The sequence below is a fragment of the Pipistrellus kuhlii genome, unplaced genomic scaffold, assembly GCF_014108245.1.
Source record: "Pipistrellus kuhlii isolate mPipKuh1 unplaced genomic scaffold, mPipKuh1.p scaffold_m20_p_22, whole genome shotgun sequence".
NCBI classification, from domain to species: Eukaryota; Metazoa; Chordata; class Mammalia; order Chiroptera; family Vespertilionidae; genus Pipistrellus; species Pipistrellus kuhlii.
Genome location: NW_023425521.1, coordinates 8,976,808 through 8,995,778, shown reverse-complemented (window position 1 = coordinate 8,995,778; position 18,971 = coordinate 8,976,808). Strand labels below are relative to the sequence as shown.

Genomic DNA, 18,971 nt, shown 5'->3' with positions numbered 1-18,971 from the left:
AAAATTGAGATATAATTCATGTACCATAAAATCCAGTATTAGGATAGCCAGTGGTTTTTAGTATATTCACAGTTGTATAACCATCCCCACTATCTAATTCCAGAATATATCTGTCACTTGAAAAAGAAACTCCTTACCCATCAATAGTCACTCTATTATCCCTTCTTCCTCTTCACCATCAAGAAAGTGAAAGATAATCCACAGAAAGGGAAAAAATATTTGCAAATCATTTATCTAATAAGGGACTGTTATCCAGAATATATAAAGAACTCTTACAACAGGAAAAGACAGCAACTCAGTAAAAGAATGAGCAGAGGATGTGAATAGCCTTTTCTCCAAAGGAAATACACAAATGGCCAATAATCACATGAGAATACGTTCCACATGATTAGCCATTAGGGAAATGCAAATCAAATCCACAGTGAAATATACCTTATACCTAACAGAAAATCCATAGTCAGAAGGACGAACCACAAATCAAGTATTTGCAAACATACAGGAAAACTGTAGCCTGAACACATTGCTGGTGGGATTGCAAAATGGTGCAGCCACTTTGAAAAACAGCTTGGCAGTTTCAAAAACTTAAACGTGGAGTTTTACCACATGACCCAGAAATCCTACTCATTGGTATATACCCAAGAAAACTGAAAAAAATATGTACGTGGATGTTCATAGTAGCATCATTCATAATAGCCTCAACGTGGAAACAACTTAGGTAAGTATCTGTAAAATGATGAATAGATAAATAAAATGTGATATAGCCATTCAATGGAATGTTCAGCCTTAAAAAGGAACGGAGTGTTACAACATGGATGAACCTCAAAAACATTATGCTAAGTGAAAGAAGCCATACACAAAAGACCACATATTGAATGATTTCATTTCTATGAAACGTTCACAAGAAGCAACCTTATAGAGACAGAAAGTAGATTAATGGTAGCCTAGGGCTGGAAGAGTTGAGAGGAAATGGGGAGTGACTGCTAGTGGGTAAAGGATTTCTTTTTGGGATGATGAAATATTCTAAAATGTATTGTGGTGAATGTTGTACAACTCTCCGAATATACTAAAAATCACTTAATTATATAGTTTAAATAATGAATTTGATGTCATGTGAATTGCAACTCAAGAAAAAACAGTTTTAAAAAGGCAACCTTAGCCCTAGTCGGTTTGGCTCAGTGGATAGTCGGCCTGAGGACTGGAGGGTCCCTGGTTCAATTCTGTTCAAGGGCAATGTACTTGGATTCCTGGCTCTGGTTGGGACACGTGTGGGAAGCAACCAAACTATATGTCTCTCTCACATTGGAGTTTCTCTCTGTCTCTCCCCTTCCTTCCACTCTCTGAAAAATCAACGGAAAAATATCCTTGGGTGAGAATTAACAAAAAAATAAAAATAAAACTGTTGGATGTAAAAAACAAAAAACAAAAAAAAAGCAACTTAAATACAAAACTGGTCAGTTACAGCTAAACCAGAAAAAGAGAAGAAAAAAAAAAATGGTTAACCTGTCTTTGTCTTAAGTAGGGCCAAACTGAGACTCTGATCAGGCTGGTAGGAGTGGTCACTAGGATAAATTGCTTGGAGCGAGAGAAAGAACAGGGAATTTAAATATTCTTCCAAAAAGGGGTAGTAGAGGAGGAATTTTACATTTTTAGGTTCACCCCAAATTTCTGGTCTGACAATCGTTTCTGCTTTGGGCTGCTAAGCCACTCTTGGAAACAGCTATCTAGTCCTGCCTATTCTGATCAATGTCTTGAAAGCATAGCTGCAAAATGCTGGCACAGTTTATCCCCGTCCAGGGCCTGACTTCGATGCCAAATTTAGCCTTTGGCAACTCCATTCTATTGAGAGTCCCTGGGGACTTGTTTGACCTAATTTTGGAGAGCTGCAGGGGAATTCACTTCTGGACTGGGGCCCAGCAAGCAGGGAGTGGCTCAGCAGGCTGCCTAATCCTCTATTAAGTTAATGATAAAGTGTACCTGGGTACAGTCCACTAGAAGGCCAATTCCCTATATGTGAGGCTTGGACTAGAAATTCTCCAGATAACTAAAAGTAATTCTATTATTAAATATTATAATCATCTTGAGAGGAAATCTTTCAGAATGATATATATATATATATATATATATATATATATATACATACACACACACTATATATATAGTGTGTATATATATATATATATATATATATATATATATACCTGCTTTTTTTATACATAGGCTTTTTCCAACTGATAATTTTGTTACATGGCCACTATGAAAAATTTGGGAAGTATAGTATGATTCTTCTTCCTTAGAATTAACCATTGCTAATGATTTGGTGTCTACTATTTCAGACCTTTTTAAAAAGCAAAAACAAAAACTTGTTTATAAATATACGCACACACACTCACACCGATAGCAGATTTTTTAAAACTTAAAAAAACACACAATAACCCACAAATGGGATCTTACTCTACCTTTTGGTCTATCCCTTGCTCTTATTTAATGACATATTTAAAGATATATCATGGAGATCTTTCCATGACAGTTCATATAAATCTACCTTAGTCCTTTAAAAAAAAAAAATCTTCACCCAAGGACATACATGCCCTTACATTAAGCGATCGAGAGAGAGAGAGAGAGAGAGAGAGAGAGAGAGAGAGAGAGAGGAAGAAAGAGAAAGAGAGGAACATTGATGTGAAAGAGAAACACTGATCAATTGCCTCCCATGCATGCCTCGAAGATGAATCAAACCCACAGCCCAGGTATGTGGCCAGACCAGGAAATAGATGTATAAAACTTTGAGTTTACACTGACTTCTCCAATCTGACATCACAGAGTTCATTTCAGGCTTCTCACTTTCCATATTTGTAACCCTCTTTTCTGTCAGAGAGAAACCTGCTCTCATCATCCCCCATATATCCCAATACTTCCTCCTTTGCCTGATACCCCTGCATATAACCCATCTCCCTGCCATGCTGGTTGTTTCCTTAGGCCCCCCCCCCCCCCCCATCCTCACCCCTATCCTGCTGCCTGCTTGGCTTGTGCTATGTCAGTCCCAAGGAAAAGGAAGTTAATTTATTTTTGATATAACATCTGTATCTTTTTTTTCTTTAGTATTGATAAAGTGGATAACCAATTGTTCCAACACCTATTCTCAATTATTTGGAATGCTTCTGCGTATGTTTGTGTCGGTAGCTGATGAGCTATTCTCTTTCATTAATCTAGTTTTCTATTTCTGTAAGCCAATATCATACTTTCAGTACTGTGGTTGTATAATAGTTTTTAATATCTGGTAGGAAGAGGACCCACATTATACTTAAAAAAAAAATCCTACCTAATCCTAAATACGTATTCTTCCAGATGGATTTTAGAATTAGCATGTTAATTTAGTTAAAAATCACATTGTAATTTTGACTAGAATTGCGCTGAATTTGTACATTATTTGGGTAAAATGGCATCTTTACAATATTGAATCTTCCCATTAGGGAACATCATATGCCTTTTCTTTACTTTTTATTTTTACTTATTGAATTTATTGGGGTGACATTGGTTAATAAAATTATATAGATTTCAGGTGTACAATTCTATAATACATCATCTGTGTTTTGTATTGTGTGTTCACCACCCCAAGTCAAGTCTCCTTCCATCAACATTTATCCCCCTTTACCCTTTCCAATCCCCCACCCCCCCACTCCTTTCCCTCTGGCATTTACCATACTGTTGACTCTTTCACATCTCTCAATGTGATATAAAATATCCCACATCTTCCAAGTTGTATTGCATACCTTATGGAACTATTTATGTAAAGTTGAGTGATGCATTACTTAATTTTCTAGATTACTTAGGGTTAATGTAGAATCAGTTTTAAAAATTTCTTCCCCAAGGTCTATAGGTGCAGGTAGGATTGTTTTCCCATCTGTGCAAGGCATTAAATTGCTGTGCTTTTTATCACCAAGTCAATTTTTATGCATTTTTTTCCATCTCTACGGTGCTTGCAGATTTTCAGCTTCCACTTCTCACTACTATCTGCATGCCTCCTCCCTCTTCTAGTTTACTGCTTTTAATTTTTTATGAGTTTGGAAACTAGATTGCCAGGCCTTTAAAAATAGAATTCAAGTGAAAATTAATAGGCTCTGAGGAAGGGCTTCAATGAATATTTAGGCGTGATAGGCAGGGTCTTTAGGGCATGGACGGTGGTGATCTCTGTTTTGTTTCTGCAGAGGTCTTTTTTCATTTCCTTAATTTCCTTGGCTCTTTGCTGTGCTTCAATAGATGAGATGGCCAGATAGCCAAGTTTCACATAAATGAAGTTTCATTACAATTCGGTTTGTAACATAGCATTAAAGCACTTCTTTTCCTTTCTTCTACGGAATTTGATTCTTTACTTTCTTTTGCTCCTTTGACATTATGTGTCATGCTGGCTTGACTAAACCTGGAGAAATTGTTCATTGGGCTTCATATGTGTGGGATAAGGTCCCATCTAAACCTTCATTTCTCCTACCTTTTCTTCTTCTCACCTCTTCTTAATAATTAAAACCTCTTACATTTCACATCAACAAAGCTATAATTCCCTTATATTAAAAAATCATTTCTTGCCTAAAGCCTCTTTTAGCTAAAAAGAAATTAACTGTATTCCATTATATGAAAGAAAACAAAGGCAATTTACACAACTGTACCTTATTTTAAAAAAATAGATATTTTAATGATATTTTACAGAGAGGAAGGGAGAGGGAGAGAGAGTTATAAACATTGATGAGAGAGAAACATTAATCAACTGCATCCTGCACACTCCCTACTGGGGATGTGTCAGCAAACAAGGTACATGCCCTTGATGGGAATCAAACCTGGGACCCTTGAGTCTGCAGGCCAACACTATCCACAGAGCCAAACTGGTGAGGGCATGAACCTTATTCTTACCTTTACTTTTAGTCAGGGCTAATTGGTAAGGGCTACAATGCTACACCATGATTGTGTGTTCATTTTCTGTAAAGGACAATCATTCTCCTTTTACTGTTGATTTCTCTTCCTATTTATTAATTACCTTATAATTACTTAGGTGCTTTGAGTGAGGGGACATGACAGGTTCAATAAAAACTGCTATTAGAAACCCCTGCCCCCCCAAAAAAACTGCTATTAGAAAATCAACTTAAACTTTATGTCTTATTAGTGGCAGACAATTGGATCATCTTTGTATGTGGGCACAGTAAATACCCTTGATGATGACAATGATGTGGTTTATTTAGCATGATGCCCTTGGTGGGAGGAATCTATGATGTGTGAAAAATAGATGGACATTAATGTTTCTGGTTTCAACTTCGGATCAACTTAAACTCTCTTATATTGTACAATGCCATCCCTTGGTTATTATTTAATTCTAGACATCCTGTGCATGAATTTGTGACCAAGTGGGGTCCCTCAGCCTGGTCTGTGGGTTGGGCTGAAACCAGCTCTTCAACATCCCCTAAGGCAGGCGTCCTCAAACTTTTTAAAGTGGGGGCCAGATCACGGTCCCTCAGAGAGCTGGAGGGCCGGACTATATGAACTACTAATTCCTACTGTAACACCTCGGCTACGCTCACTGCCCAAAAAAACTGGCGGGCCGGATCAGACTCCTCTGTGGGCTGCCTGTGGCCCGCGGGCCATAGTTTGAAGACCCCTGCAAGGGATCCCAGATTGCAAGAGGGCACAGGCCAGGCTGAGGGACCCCACCAGTACATGATCAGGGCAGGGAGGGATGCAGGAGGTTGGCCAGCTGGGGTGGGACCTGGCAGATGGTGCCAGATCCAAGGCATGTCCAGCTCATCTCACTCAGTCCTAATTGGCCAAACCCCAGCAGCAAGCTAACCTACTGGTTGCAATGTCTGACCCCTGGTGGTCAGTGTATGTCATAGCGACTGGTTGACTGGTTGTCTGCCCCCTGGTGGTCAGTGCATTTCATAGCAGGCGGTTGAGCAGCCTTAGCATATTATTAGCATATTACACTTTGATTGGTTGAATGGACTACCAGACAACGAAACACTTAGCATATTAGGCTTTTATTATATAGGATATTGAATTGTGACATTCATGTATATACTTTTACACAGTTGGATAGTCTACCAGTCAAGAGTTTATTTTCAGCAGCATCACCATTTTTAAAATCTGTTTATGCAATTGTTTTAGTACTTTATTATACTTTTTACCACTATTTATAAATTTGAGTAGAAACTGGAAAATTGAAAATGGTGATACTATTAATAAGAAGCATAGGTTTCCTAAACTTAATATATACACTTGAACAAAGATGGAGTTGTTAGTTATGTACAAAGCAATGACTCTAGTCTTCATCAGGTAGATATTAATGGACAAAATTGGAAAAGATACCTGTTAGAAATCCTATATAATAAAGAGCTAAAATGCTAATTAGACTGAAAAGCAGGACCACCATCCAGATAACCTTCTGGACAACTGTCCAGATGACTTTCCAGACAAAGCCAGGGCAGCTGCAGCTACGAGGGCCGAGCCCCTTGCATGAATTTCATGCATTGGGCCTCTAGCAGTTTATAAAAATATTATCTTAAAGGTGAGTTGCAATTGGAAATGGAATACTACTTTTCACCTCTCTAGGGAAAATGTTCTTGTAATATGTAATGCATTTGAACTTTTCATAATCAATTTTTATGTAAGTTACCAGGACTGTATTAAGTAAGAAACTGGGTAAGAAGAGGTAGGAAATAAACTAGGGATCCACTTATAGGGAGTTCCAGATGGTACTTTATCTACCCTCCTTTTCCAATCTAAATACCTTTTATGAAATTTACATTATCGATACTAAGTACCTTTAAACTCTGTAGAGGAGTGAGAAAGAGGTCTGTGTCTAAAGCAGTACCAGACATGCAGATTTGCTCTCTGCCTATTGCTTATCTGTTTTCTTTTTAATTTCTCCTTTCCCCAAATAAAAGTGATTCTCAAAGTTCATTCCATAAACTAAGAAACCTAATTTTAATGGTAAATTAATTTATTTTCATAGTTTCAAACTGTTATGAATTGAAAAGGCATGACAACGAAGTGAGTGTTGTTTAAGAGAGCTTGGTTGAAAGGTCAACATTGTCCAGAATCTGTCCTCAGTTTTATAGGTCCATGAATTTTGGCCTGTCTATAACCCCAAGGTGATTGGACTCTGGGAGAGTGGTTTAGGTTAACTAAAATAATGAGAAATGATTCTATTTTTTAATTTTACGATGAAAAATTTATACATGGATTAGAATATTTGTTGATATGGACTATCTTTCCATCTCCTCCTTTTTACAGATCTACTTGATTATTTAATAAATTAAATATTCAAATACATGTAAAAATCAACGCTACCAGGAACTAAACTAGGAGCCATAAGGCTCTTAGGAAATACAAAAGGGTATATAAAAACTCAATCAGCATGGCTCAGTGGTTGAACATCAACCTATGAACCAGGTGGTCATGGTTTGATTTCTGGTCAGGGCACATCCCAAGGCTGTGGGGCTCAATGCCCAGTGGAGTGCGTGAAAGAGAGCCAATCAATGATTCTCTCTCATCATTGATATTTCTATATCTCTCTTCCTCTCTGAAATCAATAAAAAGTATATATTTAAAAAGGGCATATGAAAGCTACATTGGACATTTTACATCAACCAAACATTCCCCTAATGGTCTGCCAGGTTTCCAAGGAAAATGCTGAAAGTTCTAATTTAAAAATTTAGCCACATAATACCAAGTACACTTCATTAGAGTACTGTAACCCATCAGTTGTAAGTATTAGAATAGAGTGTAATGTTTGCTTATAGCACTATAGATGTGATATTCTGGTTCTGTGAAATAAAAGTAAATAGATAGATAGATAGATAGATAGATAGATAGATAGATAAATAAATAAATAAATAAGGCTAGAAATTTATTTAAGAGGCCAGAGGTTGAGGAGAAGGAGGAAGAGGGATATATATATCCCTCATATGTCAGATATACTATGTGAGAAATATAACCATGAACAAGGAAGACATGTTTCCTGTCTTCATGGGGCTTAAGATCTTGAATATCTAAATTCAGTAAGCAGAAATCAGAGTAGGTGTATGATTTAATGTTAGCCAGTGTATCCAGATCTTAAATAAATATATGCTTACCATAGGACTGGACAAGTTGAGTCAAAAGGCCAGGGTACTCCCACCTTCTCCTGGTAGGGATGCTAACATTTTACTTTCTGACTCTCATTTTCTATATTTTAAGGTTATCACCTCCCCTTATTTTGACACATTAATTCTTGGGACAGATGGTATGCTCTATTAACTGTAGGAAAAAATCTTCCTCTTCATGTTCTATTCAAAAATTTTAGATTGGTATTTTAATTTGGATTTCTCTTATTGTGGGATCTGGGGCAAGTTATTTTGAGCATCAGTGTTTCTCTCTGGTCAAATGGGAATAACAAGTCCAATCTATAAAGTTTTTATGAATACTAGGTTAAATAATGTAAAATATGCAAAATGCTTAAGCACAGGCCTATTACACTGAATGATGATAGTCCATAGTTAGTACTTCAACATGTACTAACTTAATCTTCATATCAATCCCATAAGAGGGTATAGTTTTTAAACCCCGATTCACAGATGCATATCTTGAGATCTAGAAATGTAGAATAAGTTGCTTGAGGTCACAAATTTAGTAAATGGTTTAGTAAATGGTTTAGTAAATGGGGTTTGAGTGCAGTAAGTCTTGGTGCTTGCTCTTCACATCTATAATATATTCCTTTATTGGAGTATTCATTCTTTCACCTTTCTCACCTAAAGTCCATCTGTCTATAGCCTATTTCCACTTGGGTGACTTTCCATTATCTTAAATCAGGATTCTTACCTGGAGCTTATGGGTGAGTTTCAATTAATATCTCTAACCTGCAAATTAATCAGGGTTCCTTTATATAAGAGGCAGAAATATGACTTAAGTTTAATCATGGATGAATTTTAATAAAGGACTAGGATATCTCCTGGAATAAAAAAAAAATAGTAATGTGATGGATCTATGGACTAAAATGCCATCTGGACATGCTCTCTGCTTCTCTCTTTATCTTATTTCTGTCCTCTTGTCCCCTACCCCTCTCTCATTTCGCATTTGAGCATTTTCTGTTTCTCAGGCTTACCTGTTAAGAAACATATTAGCTAATAGCATCCATAGCTTTAGCTACTAGGGATATAAAGGATACAAATTCTTTGGATATAAAGGATAAAATTTCCAGAAAGGGCTCTATGGGCCCTGCTTGGTTCAAGAGCTATCTGGCAATCAATTCCATGGCCACCTGGTTCATAGGTTGATGCTCAACCACTGAGCCATGCCGATTGGGTTTTTATATACCCTTTTGTATTTCCTAAGAGCCTTATGGCTCCTAGTTTAGTTCCTGGTAGCGTTGATTTTTACATGTATTTGAATATTTAATTTATTAAATAATCAATCAAGGGTAAGGTTGGACTTTATTTGCAGGTTCTTCTTATATAGCATACATTATGTTTCCAAGTTTAAGTTACAGACCAAATTATCATCTTGCCTAGAATGTATGTTTAGTGTGTAAAACAATAATATCCATAAAATTGTATATTATGTAAAATATGACTACATTTTTTTTTTCCTGAAGAGAGGATCCATTGGTTCCATCAGATTCTCAAAGGGATTGATTTATAACTCAAAAGCAGTAAAGAACTATTGCAAACACAAAATATGCCCAAACCATCTCTCTTTTCTTTCAAACTAGTCCTCTGATTGCCCTGCTTCTGTTACTAATACCATAGTCTTCTAGACAGCCTTGCCACTTTGTTGTATTTTGCTTTCTTCTCCCCGCATTCAATTATTCAGAAAGTTTTGCTAATTCATCCCATGCAATGTCTATTGGAATTACTCCTTTCTGTTTCTACTGCCATAATTCTTGACTATCTGCTGTCATCTTCTTTAGCTCATTTAATAGTAATGCCTTTTAACCAGCTCCTTATTACTTACTTATCCCTCCTTACTTAAACCCATCCTGTGTTTTAGATGAATGCTTTAAACACTGCCATCTTGTCTTCTTCCTGAACAGAACCCTCTGCAGTTTGGTCCTGGCCCACTTTCCAACCTTTTACCAACTGATGTTTTATCACCTGGTTAGTAAATACTCTTGTATGTATCCACACAGTTGCTCAAGGGTCTCTTTTTTAAAGACTTGCAACATGTCTATTTATAATTCACACCAATGCTTGCCTTTGTTAAGAAATACTTAGGTCATTCTTTGACCTAAGAGTTGTTATGCTCATTTTCTGTTCTGAACATTTGTTGGTTTTCCCGGGCCCTCCCTGGAATAGTCCTTCCTTCTGTCCAGCTACTTATGTTTATGATTCTACTTTCATCAAGAAGTGGCCCCTGCCAAAACCGGTTTGGCTCAGTGGATAGAGCATCGGCATGTGCACTGAAGGGTCCCGGGTTCGATTCTGGCCAAGGGCATGTACATGGGTTGCGGGCACATCCCCAGTGGGAGGTGTGCGGGAGGCAGCTGATCAATGATTCTCTCTCATCGATGTTTCTAACTCTCTATCCCTCTCTTTTCCTCTCTGTAAAAAATCAAAGAAGTGGTCCCATGCCATTCTAGTCAAACTTATTTGCTTCTCTCTTATGAGTTATTACAGAATTTACTGTTTTACTCATGTCGACACCTAATTCTATAGTGTTGTATTAATATTTAAATGCCTAAAGCATTTTGTTTCCCAAATAGATTAGGAAGTTCTAGGTTCTAGTAGGCAAGACTTCTATCAAATTAATTAAATATTCCATACTTATACACATACAGTAGGCACAAATACTTGTCAAGCACTTATAAATGTCAGTATAAAAATATGTGGAATTTTGCTTATTCACATTTTATAAAAAACAGATTTAATAGAAACTTCTTTTAAATAGTAGATCTTCTATGTGGAAATGCTTTTAAGTGTTAGTCTAGAAATTATTAAATATTAACCAAAAGGCTGAGGTGAGAGTTTGTGGGGAAAATGTTGAAGCTATCAAGTTAGAAGTCACCAGTTGAAGGTAAGTGATGAGATTATGAAAATCTATCAGTCAGAAAGATCTCTTTTGCATCAACATTTCAGAAATACTTTCATTGTGAAATATGGTTCACATTTAAAAAAACTGTATTCTGTGTTCTTGTTTACATTTTATGTATCATTATCTTAAGGATAAATGATAAAGGATAAAATTTATATTTGGGTTCAGATTGTGGCTCTGCTTGCCATTCAGTGTGACCTTGACCTGGTCATTTAAACTCTGAGCCTCTTTTCCCACCCTCATCTAGAAAATTGAGAGAACGATACTTACCCGATAGGATGTTGTGAGAATTAAGTGAGGTAGTATAGATAATGCGTTAGGTAAAGTATTTAAAGCCAGTAAGCAATCAATCAATGGTAGATGTTATTGGTCTTTATTGAATAAGAAAAGAATTGAGGGAAAGAATACATAAAGATAAATTGATGGTTTACCTAAAAGACTCAAAGGTGTCAGGGCTTTAAGGACATGTGCAGGTGAGTGATTGCTTAGGGGTGAGAGATCAAGAAAAGGTATTTTGAGTGGTATACATGGCACTGAAAAGTTGGGAGGTATAGGGTAAAGTTGGACTTTATTTGCAGGTTCTTCTTATATAGCATACATTATGTTTCCAAGTTTAAGTTACAGACTAAATTATCATCTTGACAGAATGTATGTTTAGTGTGTAAAACAAACGGGCATTCTCAGTATTTCAGGTATTAGTGACCAAAAAGGAAATAAGGGAGAGGAACTGAGAATAGAGGTAACTGCTCTCTACAATGTTGCTCTCCATCCCTACTGTACCCCACCATTACCTCTGTCAGGAATAATTGCTTCCTCCAGAGAGTTAGAGTGTGGTAGCAAATTGTAAGACTTAATAGCAGAATTATGTGGAAGAGAATTGGCTGAATACAATCATGTTAGATGATTAAAACAGTGAAGCAGTGAGTTCATTCCAGTGGGCAATGCCACTGCCCAGTGTGAACATGGGATTTGGGAAATGCCAGCCAAAAGAAATAGAGACTGATCTTAAGAAGTATGAGGAGGTTAGTGAGTCAGAGTTGCTTACTTCATCAGAGCAAGAGACCCTCTGGGTCACAGCTAGTAGAGCTGACGGGGCAAATCTAATAAAGATCTCTGCTGCCAAAATTGAACAATTACTATTTTTTTATAATTTCAAGAAAAAAATGGATTTAAAGGTTTTCATTTTATGTTAAACTTTTGATACATCTACCTTGTGAAAAGTTGCAAACAAACTTTAAAGGAATAATGCAGACATTATTTTTTAAAATGCATTATTTTTTAAAATATATTTTTATTGATTTCAGAGAGGAAGGGAGAGAGAGATAGAAATATCAATGATGAGAGAGAATCACTGATTGGCTGCCTCCTGCATGACAGCCCACAACCTGGGCATGTGTCCTTGACCAGAATCGAGTCCGGGACCCTTCAGTTCATAGGTTGACACTCTCTCCACTGAGCCAAACCAGCAAGGGTGAAAATGCATTATTTTTTATATGTGGAGATCTGCATAAATATAAGATAGCCAGATTTAGTACTAGTAAAATTGTATCAAGTCCAAAAGGTAGAGTTAAAGCTATCAGTATTCCATGGTGTTCCACAATGAGCACCATAATTTCTAAATGCTGCTGCCTGAACTAGTTTGAAAATCAACAGATTACACTCCTGACTGCCTTTTGTTAATTCTTAAGGGAAGGAATATTTTAGCCTCAGTGAAATGCACAGGCAAGACTTAGATTCAAAGTAATCATATAAAAAAGACCAAAGGAGAATTAAGTAGGGTAAATTTGAGTGTAAGAATAACTACTGTATTTTTCGGACCATAAGACGCACCGGACCATAAGACGCACCAGTTTTTAGAGAAGGGAAATGAAGAAAAAAAGATTCTGAAACAAATAGTGTCCTAAAATATTTTATGTGCATTAAAACCCAACATCACAGTCATAAACACATGTAATCAACCCTGTAAAGTAAACAGCAGCATTTAGAATCATTTTAGAGCCGGGCAAGCACACAGAGACCACACAGAGCCGGGCAAGTAAAAAAACTTTTTTTTAAAAGTATATGTGTAGGCTATATTTGGACCATAAGACGCAGGGACTTTTCCCCCCCACTTCTGGGGGAAAAAAAGTGCGTCTTATGGTCTGAAAAATACGGTAATAGTTACTGTTTCCTGAGCACTTATTATATACCATGCTCTGTGTCAAGTATTTTTCAAACGATTTCATTTAATCTTTTATAAAAATATTTTTATTGATTTCAGAGAGGAAGGAAAAAGGAAACATCAATGATGAGAGAGAATCATTGATTGGCTGCCTTCTGCACACCCCCTACTGGGAATTAAGTTTGCAGCCCAGGAATGTACCCTGATCAGGAATTGAGCCATGATCTCCTGGTTCATAGGTCTATGCTCAACCATGAGTTTTGCAGTTGGGCAATTTCATTTAATTTTTACAACCTTCCTCTGAAGTAGCATCTCCCACATTAGATAGATGAAGCAAAGGCTCGGAGACTTGCTCAAGGTCACAAAGCTGGTATAAGTGGCGGGCGACACAGATTCAAGCCCAGGTTGTAATGTCTCTGTGATGTAACCTAAAATGAACTGAGTAAAGCACACAAATCTTTCTGCACATACATTAACCATTGTAATCAATAACTAGATCAAGATATTGACTATTTGCATCAACCCAGAAGGCTCCTTCCTGCCCTCTCTCTATCAATTTCCCTATAAGTAATCACTACTCTGCCTCTATCACCATAGATAGATAGGTTTTTTGTTTTTTGGAGGGTTGGTGAGTTATAACTCAAAAATTCCATATACCACTCCTTCACCTTGCCATTTTAGCTGTAGGATTCAAAGCTGCTTTAGCTCGAACTTTTCAAGCACTCACTGTAGAGACTAACTGTTGGAAATGGCTTCATACTCAATTTCTTGTATTGTTCCGAAATCAATACTTATTGATTATTTTTTAATCCTCACCCCAGGATATTTTTTCCATTGATTTTTAGAGAGAGTGGAAGAAGAGGGAAAGGCAGAAATATCGATGTGAGAGAAACACATGGATTGGTTGCCTCTGGCATGAGCCCTGACCAGGCAGGCCCTGGGTAGGGGAGAAGCCTGCAACTCAGGTACTTGCTCTCCAACGGAACCCAATGGGGACCCTTCTGTCCACAGGCCCTCGCTCTATCAGAGCCAAACCAGCTAGGGCTCGATACTTATCTTTAAAAAGCCAAAGAAACTTCTGGATGAAGTAGGTCCAAAGGGTTGTTATCAAACCTCTCTAAGAAAGACCAGACACAGGTTCCTTGACTGAAGTTATTTGGTGCATCTATTTCCAATCATGGTGTCTCATGGGGAAATGGATAACCAGGAAAGGTCGTCTCAGTTTGTGGAAGCAAAGACTAGCCAGGCAGAGCACGGAACAGTGACTGTTTCGCAACATCTTACAGCACACGCAAAATATTTATGTTCAGATATCGAAAAATACTTATATTCAGACATCTTCCTTCGTTGACTTGCTGTTTTATGTTGCAAGGAAAAGGAAGAAGAAAGGGGAAGAAGATCTAGGTGGAGGGAAGTGGGGGGAAATAGGACCTTCAAGGAAGTGTTTAATGTGGTGACATTTCGTGTCTGGCGGACTAGCTCTTAAAAAACACATTTACTTGTCCAACCTGGCAGTGACAAAGATGACGTCACAACTGCACCCCAGGCTCTCCAGCTGTGGTCGGTGAATTTCCAGCAAGCCTAGATACCATAGCCCCCCCTTCTCCCTGCCACGCCTCTCCCACTCCCTGCTCCCCCCCGCGGGCTTTCCACTTTCTTCTGATTTCCACCGAAACAATCTACAGAGTAGAACTGAGCACAGGGAGAGAATAACTGACGTGAGCAAGCGATCGATGACGCCCTGGAGGGACACGGGCGTGAGGTGACCCAGGTTTGGGGGAAATCTACAGGACCGCTCTGGCCATCCAAGCCGGAGGACAGGCCCGGCGTGGGCGCACGTGACAGAGCAGCACCTCCAGAGTGACATCACCCCTGGGGGCGGGGCCGGCTATAGGGCCTTGTCTGCTATAGAGCTCCTTCCCCTTTTCTCCACCGAAAGCCGTCGACCCCTCTAGTCACAGCCCCCCCTCCCGCCCCCCGCCCCGAGGGAACAAGAAATGCCCGGACCGCACAGCGCGGCGGAGCCAGGGATCCACCTCCGGGCGCAGGGAACGGCTCGGTCCGCGCTCTCCTGGTCGCTCCCCACCCCCAAGCCGCGCAGGGGGCGGGGGCGCGCGCCCCACCACGCACGCGCCCCCACGCACGCGCCTTCCCTCCGCGCTCGCGCCCCTCCCCGCCCGGCCCGGAGGGGGCGGGGCTGCGGGCGGCCTCGCTCGGAGGGGGCGACGCCCCCGGCGCGGCAGCGGCGCTCGCGAGCGGGGGCCCGTCCGGCGCGGGCTGCTGGGAGCGCAGCTCGGCGCGGCCGCGGGCGCAGCTGCCTCACGCGAGCCGTCGTCGGCCTGGCGGGGGAAGCCGCGAGCTTTGCCAAGCGCCGCGCCCGGGGGCCGCCAGCGCTGCCCTCCCGCCGCCGCCGCCGCCGCCGCCGCCGCCGCCCTCTGCGCCTCCTCCGGCGGCCCCGCCCCCGTTCCCATCCCCCTCGCGCTCACCTCCGGGCTGTGCCGCGCGCGAGGCGGAGCGAGGCGCCCGCCGCCGCCGCCGCCGCCGCCGCCTCTCTGAGGGGCGAGGACCTGCGCCCGCGCGGCCGCTGACAGGAGCACCGCTCGCGGCCCGCGAGGCCCCGCCGCGCCTTCCAGAGGCGCAGACCCGCCGCGGGCGCCGGGGCGCAGCGAGGTGCGGTGGGGATCGCGGCGGCGCCGGCGGGCGGCGCGGACCTCGGAGACCCCGGGGGGCTGGGGCTTGACCCCCCGAGGTGCGGCGATCCCCTCTGAGCGTCAGGTAAGGGGCCGGGCGCAGCGGGAGGAACGAGGGGTCGCTGCGGTGACATGGGCTTTCGCCTCCGACGCCTCGCCTGCCTCCGGGGAGGGAGAGGGGCGGGGGTCGAGCGGGGAGGCAGCGACAGGAGCGGCGGAGTGCCGCCTCCGGGGTCGGGGTCCGAGGCGTGGGGGAGGCTGGCTCCAGATGTGGCTGGCACTCAGGGTGGCTGCTTCATCCTGGGTCCGGGGTCGCTCATCACTGGGGCGTTCACCGAGAGGTGTCATGGAATTTGGTACCGAGAGAGCCTCCTCCGGGTGACGGGGACCCAGGATGGATGCGAGGCAGACTGCTAAACGTGGCAGGGAATGTGGTGCAGAACGAGTTGCAAAATATGCCCCCCACAATGCAGCAGCAGCAGCAGCAGCAGCAGCATGAAAGTAGTTGTGAAATGTGCCAGGTAAGACCAGAGGGTAGGTAGGTTGGCCTGTGTGGCGTTGAAATTCACGGTACAAGTGTTATTATGGATATGCATTACCCCCCAGGACAGGAGGCGTAGTATAAGAAGGGATTATTAATAAGGCTCATTGCTAGACAATGTATCACAGGAAATCGACAGCAGCTAGGATAGGCAATTTATTTATTTATTTATTTATTTATTTATTTTGAGTTCTAGAGCTTGGACTCACCTGGAAGAAGAAAAGCAGATTGTGTCTGGTTGTGAGGTGGGAAAGAAAAAAAAAAATAGGGCTAACATAATCCCAGGTTTTGACATCAGCATGTAGAGCACTGATTCAATGGTATCCTATGCCAGGTGTCTTCTCTCCCAGGTGTGGAATGTTCAAAATGTTTTTTTTTTTTCACCAAATGTAAACAGTGATAATTAGCACGAAGAAGATTTGATGTTTTGGGTGGCATTCACTCTCCGCTCCTCTCCTGGAAAAGAAGGAACAACACCACAATTTCCCCCCCTGCCCCCTCACGTCTTGACCATAATTGTGAGTTGAAGATCACTTAGGGGAAGGGAAATTTTTTTCCCCCCTACGTCCCTCTGTCTTCCTTTTTACACAGGTGAACATATCAGGAACGAGGAAAACAAAACAATATGGTGAACAAAAGGGATACATTTTTTTCAGGCATTTTGAGGGGTTGGAGCCAAAACCTATGGCAATGTTTAATTACAGTGAATGACAGTAGTGATATATGTGTTCCTGTTCTTGGTTGTGTGGTGGCAGAATAGGGAAAATAGATTGTATGCAGTAATGTGGCATAAGAAGCAGCAACATGGATACTGCCAGTGAGTGCTTCTGCAGCATTTCCCAGGTAGATCATCTTAAGCACAAAAAATAAAATATTAAATCAACATTCTCTCTCTCTTTTTCTCTCTGTCTCTATCTGTCTATAATTCATATGCTGCAAAACATGGTGACTTCTATTGAAGAAGAACATTTGTGTTTCGAGAGAATTGTGAGAACATAGCTTGAATTTCAGAGGTAACAAAAGACGAGCTTTTTAATATAACTGATGTGTATACAGCCAATGGGTGTCTATACACCATGAAACAAGCAGAAATGCCTGGATGCGTTCATGAGGATGAGGTTAATTATTGATGGATTTTAGTGTTTTATGTTATAATTCCTGCAGATAAGCTGTGTTACTTGCCTGAATGTTGTGCTCCTATTAAGGACAGTAAGTAATTTGCCAGTAATCTGAAAATTAATACTGATTGGCTTTTTTTTTCTCCTTTTTTTTTTTTTTTTTCTGGATCCAAATTCAGCTACTGAGGAATCGTTTGCTTCAAACACAAGGCTGGGTTTTCTTGGGGGATTAATTTTGGGTTTTGGTCTCTTTTCTGTAGATATATTATTCCTCACCTAGAAGCTGGCTATGTTGAGGCTAAAGCAAAGAGGAGAAGGCCGGAGGAGAATAAAGAGCAGTTCGGTTGGGTCTTCCTGTTTTGTTCTGACTATAAGCCATATGTACTGCCACCCCCTGCTGTCTGCGGAGAGAGGTGTTGCAGAGTCCCGTTCTTTCTTGTTATCACTGCCCCCTTGTGAAAGGGAAGAAATTGATAGTTGCACTTGGGAGCTACCACTCTTCTCAGATTGTTCTTGATGGAGTGCTTATGTAGATTTATTAATCACCTGTTCACTTCAGAGGGGCAGGGCTTCCAACGCACTGCTCATCAGCCTTCAGGTTTAATGTTTGCTTTTACTAATAGTATCTAGTTTTAGTTAATTCAAAGTTCTAAAGATAGTCTCAATATATTTGGGAAGATGGTGCAGTACTATTGTTAGTAGTAGTACCCTTAGTAATATTTCATCCTTGCATAGCACCTGTTATGTCCTGTGATACATGTTTAAATTAGTTTCAACACCCAATGTGGAGTGTACTGTTATTTCCATTTTACAGTTGAGAAACTGAAATACAGAGATGTTAAGTAGCTTGCCCGATTATGTAGCTAGCGAGTAGAAGAGCTGAGTTTCAATTCAGGAGTTCTGGCTCCGAATTCTGTGCTCTTCACCAGTATACTTTATTGCCCTCTCAATCAAATTAGTATTATCACACATCATTAAAATGTAGGTGCCCATCATAAAGCAAATATTATAGATGTGGATAAACCTATGTAAAAAGTAAGATAATAAATATTAAGCCTATAAATACATCAAAAATTACAATATGAACATTTTTGTTTAGGAATTTATTTTTGTAATTTATTTCTGGGATTATGAGTAGAGGAGTATCAGTACTTTTTAAAAAAATATGTTTTTATTGATTTCAGAGAGAGGAAGGGAGATGGAGAAAGAGATAGAAACATCAGTGATGAGAGAGTATCATTGATCAGCTGCCTTCTGTACAACCCACACTGGGGATCGACCCTGCAACCCAGGCTTGTGCCATGCCCGACTGGGAATCGAACCGTGACCTCCTGGTTCATAGGTTGATGCTCAACACTGAGCCATGCCCAGTCTGGCATATCAGTACTTTTTATGGTTAAGGAAATATTTGTGAT

General features: G+C 40.6%; 1 protein-coding gene across 8 annotated transcripts in view; it reads left to right on the top strand.

Moving 5' to 3' along the window:
• Positions 1–15,732: 15,732 nt before the first annotated feature.
• Positions 15,733–18,971, top strand: part of TANC2 (tetratricopeptide repeat, ankyrin repeat and coiled-coil containing 2) — a 247,611-nt gene continuing 244,372 nt past the window's right edge. For 3 of the 8 annotated variants that reach the window (XM_036450642.2, XM_036450640.2, XM_036450639.2), the window contains exon 1: positions 15,736–15,982. The gene's annotated coding sequence lies outside the window, so the exon portion shown is untranslated. Of the gene's footprint in view, positions 15,983–18,971 lie in introns of all 8 variants that reach the window. The other 5 variants (XM_045586332.1, XM_036450637.2, XM_036450644.2 and 2 more) reach the window with 3 other exon arrangements.